Source organism: Mus caroli, chromosome 17 (genome assembly GCF_900094665.2).
Source record: "Mus caroli chromosome 17, CAROLI_EIJ_v1.1, whole genome shotgun sequence".
Lineage (NCBI taxonomy): Eukaryota > Metazoa > Chordata > Mammalia > Rodentia > Muridae > Mus > Mus caroli.
In genome coordinates this window covers 20,247,946-20,253,143 of record NC_034586.1, presented here as the reverse complement: position 1 = coordinate 20,253,143, position 5,198 = coordinate 20,247,946, and the positions used below count along the sequence as shown (strand labels likewise).

The following is a 5,198-nucleotide window of genomic DNA, read 5'->3' as shown; positions in this document are numbered from 1 at the left end:
AAAAAAAAAAAAAAAAGAAAAATTTTGAAGTGTGATCATCATCCCACATACACAGAGGCACACACAGAGAAACATAAGTAAAATTTGAAATTAAACTAAATGCATAATGAAGTATCTGTCTATCTATCTATGCTACAAAGAGTAACGCTGTCTCAAACAAACCAAAAATAATAAATAAATTTGTTTATGGACAACCAATAAAACAAACAAGAAATCTACAATTAGTTACCAAAACAAACAAACAAAGAACAAGAACAACTCATGTGCTAATTAGTTTACAGTTCCTGTTAGGGTGTCCTTGGCTACTGCAGCCCATGGGCTATAGGGTGGACACATCTGAAAACCATGACTTCAAATACAGGCTTGATAGAGTCCCACATCTCTAAAAGAAGCAAAGGACCAAGCACAGGGCAGAACACTGGATGCCCATCTGTGCCTCTGTGGCAGTCAGCCAGGCCTCCCTGGCCTTGCTTAGGTAGTTAATGGATTCAGGGGAGTGACACCATTCTGGGATGGCCTCACCTTAGAGAGCCCAGGAGATGGACACAGTCCACATAAGAAGTCCAGAGAGGAGAGGGAAGCGGCTCATAGTCCCATCTGCTCTGGCTCAGCAAAAATAAACCAGGTTCTTCTTGTACACAGAGTCGCACGATGTAGCCCTGGCTGTCCTGCAGTTCCCTCTACAGACCAGGCTGGCCTCCAACGTGAAGAGATCCACCTGCCTCTGCCTCTGAGTGCTGGGGCGAAGGGTGTGCGCCACCACTGCCTGGCAACCTTAGCTTTTAAAAGAGCAGGCAGATCTCAGTTTTAGGTCAGCAGGGCTACATAGATCCTGCCTCAAGAACAAAACAACCCCCCAAATAAGGTATCTGCTTTCATTTTCTATACAGCAAAATAAACAGAAACAAAATCAATCAAACAAACAAAACCCCCCACCTTTACCTGCAGCATCTGGGACACAAGGCAAGATCAGTGAGCACAGGATCCCATTTCAAAATAACATGAACTCCTAACTCCACAGTACACTCTAAACACTTTCTGGCCTGGAGGCCGGGCCAAATTCTCATTAGGAATGAACATTAAAATATCCTTATGCCGGGCGTGGTGGCGCACGCCTTTAATCCCAGCACTCGGGAGGCAGAGGCAGGCGGATTTCTGAGTTCGAGGCCAGCCTGGTCCACAAAGTGAGTGCCAGGACAGCCAGGGCTACATAGAGAAACCCTGTCTCAAAAAACCAAAAAAAAAAAAAAAAAAAAAATAATAATAATAATATATATATATATCTCCATCCTTAAAAGGGCTGGAAAGTTGACTCTGTGGGAGGCAGAGGTAGGGGAATCAGGAGTTCAAGGTCATTTCTGGCTAGCCATTAAGTTGGATGCTATAGTCCCTGAGTGGCATGCCACAGACCAGTCAAAGTGCAGGTCCCAGCCACAGGAGCTGTCCACAGTGGTGGCACCTTTCCTGCCTCAGCCCACAGCCTTTGTGAAATAACCACTGTAGGAGCTGTCCTGCAGGAGGCGTCCACGATGGTAACACCTCCTCTCCAGCGTCCCCAAGCTGCTCAGCAGCAATGGCGCCTCAAACAAAGCTGCCTGTGGCCAGGAAGGCCTTCCCATCCCAACCCATGGGCCTGGTGCAGGGAAGAGGGGGTGAAAAACCCTACCAAACCTTGGCAAACTCAGGACTTGAAATCTCATCAATCCTCAATCCGGAAAGCTCTGCCCCGAAAAGTTCTGTCTGCTAAAAAATCCTATGTAAGCGCTGCCTTTTGCCCAGTTCCCTGCTGTCCGCTCCTGGGAGCAGAGGCAGCCACTCCTGGATCCAGCCCTCTACATCCTGGACTCTCCAATAAGTCTCTTTTATGAGATTTGCTGCCTGCTGGGACTCTCATTGGAAGAAGACAAGAAGCAATGAAGAGACAAAGGGAGAGAAGGAGTGGGGGGCTGAGGCTCCTGAACTGCTCAGCTCAGCTGGGGATCCCCTCCCCTGGGAGCTGCAAGGCCTCTGCTGAGGAGGGAGGCTTCCTCTCAGAGTTGTGTGGTTCCCGTCTCAGGATGCCCTTCCATTGGGACATTGTCCCATCTCACAGCTGTGTGGTTCCTGGGCTCCTATGTCTCAGAACGCCCTTCCATTGGGACACCTTCTCCCTTCAGAGCTGTGTGGTTCCTGGCTTCCAAGTCCCAGGCTACCCCTTCCACCTGAGCAGAAACAGTTACATAGGCCAGTGTGCTACATGAGACCCTGTCTCATACAAACAGTATGCCAGGATGAGGTCACATTAGAAGGGGCCTTATGTTCAATAGGACTGCTGTCCTTATGAAAGGAGAGGTACAAGGAGAAGGCCATATAAAGACAGTGGCAAAGGTCTGAGTTGTAGTTAAAGCACTTGATATCTGAGGATCAGGCCTGGGGGGTCAGATCCTAGAACCCACATACAGGCTGGATACAGGTCCTCGCCGGTGATTCCAGCACTTTGTAGGCAGAGACAGGAGTCTAAAAGCAAGGTAGATAGCTGTACTAACTGGAATTTGCAAGCTCTGGGGTCACAGAGAGACCCAGCCTCAGTAAAGTGGAGAACAGGCACATGTGTACACCCTCATTCACCCCCCTCCCCAGAGTAAAAGGAGTTCCCACAAGCTGAAGGACACCAACGGGTGGGGCAATACCAAAGGCCTGAAGATGCGGAGGAGACCCTTCTGGAGGCTTCAGAGGAGGCACAGTCCTTCCCGTCCATGGCTTTGGACTTTACAAATCAGCTCAGTATGCAGTATTCTGTAACCACAGACCTCCAGTCATAAGCCACCCAGTCCTAACGGCACCTAAGACTAAGAGCATGTGGCCCTTGAATGGCACCTGTCTCAGGCCCCTGAGCGTTCCCCATTTTTCCAGTATCCACAGGTGACCAGTCCACCTGCCTGGAGATTCGGGGCTGGTGAGACACCTACTTTAGTTAGAGGTAAAGGTTTCCCTGACACCCCAAAACCTCACAACACTGTAGCTGCTTGCCACTTCCACTGGGAACAGACTGCACTGTGCTCCAAGCCTCAAGGACACCAAGGAGTCAGCAGCAGAGACTGATCGATCTGTGCCATGACTTGGATGTCTTGCAAGATGGCAGTGGGCAGAGCGCTCCTGACGGTTCAGATTGGCCTGTTCTTAGATCTTTCCTGTCTTTAATTCATGCGTTTGTACAATTCCTCTTGTTCTTCTGCACTCGCAATTCCCGAGTCTTCAAAGGGAGAGGCAACAGAAACCTCTCACACCCAGAGATGCAAAGAGGTTTCTTTTTTTGTTTGTTTTTGTTTTTTTGAGACAGGGTTTCTCTGTATAGCCCTGGCTGTCCTGGAACTCACTTTGTAGACCAGGCTGGCCTCGAACTCAGAAATCCGCCTGCCTCTGCCTCCTAAGTAAGTGCTGGGATTAAAGGCGTGCACCACCACCACCCCGGCTTTTTTTTTTTTCCACCACACTCACAGACTTTATTTTCAGTACAAGCTTTCCAGTGCTACATTTTAATCAACATATTACATTTAAAGTCTTGATTTCTGAATGAGTCTCTTAGTACTGTGCAACATGATGGAGTGAACTGCTGGAGACCTCTTGACAGCTACAGGGAAACACTTGATTTAAAATATGGTCAAGATGAGACTGTATCAGAAGCGCTGCGACACTACATACGCAACACTAGTGGTAGGCAGGTAAGGGACTTTTCATTAGTGGCCATTCATAATTTTGCCTTTAGAAACTTGGGAGAAATTGTCATCTTTAAGTTTCAAATGTTCAGGTAAATCCAGTTGCTTTTTAGCTTCTTCAATATCACCTTGAATCGCAGAAATAAGTTCTTTTCAGGTCTGAGGTAGCCAACAATGGCCACATTGAGAATTTCCCCATAGAAGTTCTCTTTGAAGGTATGCATGATGTGTGTTTCCATGGACTTTTTCACATTCTTATAGTACGGGTTCCATCCTATGCTCACCACCATTTTATGGACATCGCCGCTCCCAACGCTGGCCCAACCATAATAAATGCCAGTGGACACATCAGCTGGAAGATTGTCTACCACTTGTTCAGGAAAATTGGCTGTGGGGATGCCCAGTTGCTTGGAGCCGCGGCCGAAGCCACGCACCACCTGGCCGCGGCAGAAGAACCAGAAGAACGGCTCCTCATGACGCTGACCTCGGAGGACGCGGGCTGCTCCTCCGCGGGAGCTTGGCCGGCGGAGGAGCGAGACACCCGCCGCGACCAGTGCCTGCCCGCAGGACAGCAGCCGCCAGAACGGAGCGGTCGCTCGGCCGGAACTGCGACAACCGCGGCGAATGCACAGGTCTGCAGCCCACGCAAAGAGGTTTCTAATGGGGGATTAGCTCACGCTCACTTAGCCACCGCAGGAGAAAATGCTGGGGTCCGGTGCCCTTCCACTGCCCTTGGCTCCTTGCGCATGCACATTATTTGTAGCCTAAGTGCAGGAAGCCAGGGCCAGTCTCCAGGGGTTCTGGCTGCCAATGAGTACTGCTGAAAGGGTTCCCAAATCACAAGGGGCTTCTCAGCTGAGGCCGTAGGTGGGTTCTGTTAAGGCCTTTGATTTAAGAGGGAGAGGTAACTGTGGCCCAGTTACAGGCCTGCACAAGACAAACACCTCAGGTTTAGTTGGAAGGGAAATATCTGAAAAGTCTGGCAGGACAGCGGACACTAGGGGAAAGGTAAGGAGGCAAAAGGTGAACATGAGCTGACAAAAGAGAACAGATGAACTTGGTCACCGTGGGAGTAGAAACCACGTTCTGGGAACAAGGTGCATACAGATAAACTCTTGAATGGTGGGTTGAGCAGAATGCCCATTGGAAGGGCCTGCTAGGCAACACTGGAGAAATGTTGAAACAGGTCAAAGAACCCGTCGTCATACCAGGTGAACCTCTGCCAAAAAGACCCCGTGTCAACTCAGAAAGAGACTATTTCTGTGCTAGCAATGTTCACCGTCTTTAGGGTGTTTATGTGCTGGGGACTTAAAAGTGTGAGCTGGAGGAAGCTGGAGAGATGGCTTAGTGGTTAAGAATCCTGATTGCTTTTCTAGAGGACCTGGGTTTGATTCCTAGCACCCACAGAGCAGCTCAGAACTGTAATTCCAGTTCCAGGGGATTTTTTTTTTAAGTTTTCTTTTTAAGAATTATTTATTAAAAAAAAAAAAAAAAAAAAAAAAA

The 5,198-nt window shown here is 48.8% G+C and overlaps 1 protein-coding gene and 1 pseudogene across 1 annotated transcript in view; both read right to left on the bottom strand.

Annotated features, from left to right (window-relative positions):
• Eci1 (enoyl-CoA delta isomerase 1) overlaps window positions 1-5,198 on the bottom strand; it is a 15,130-nt gene that overhangs the window by 7,850 nt on the left and 2,082 nt on the right. The gene's annotated exons all lie outside the window — the stretch shown is intronic.
• On the bottom strand, window positions 3,435-4,354 carry LOC110283874 (annotated as a pseudogene).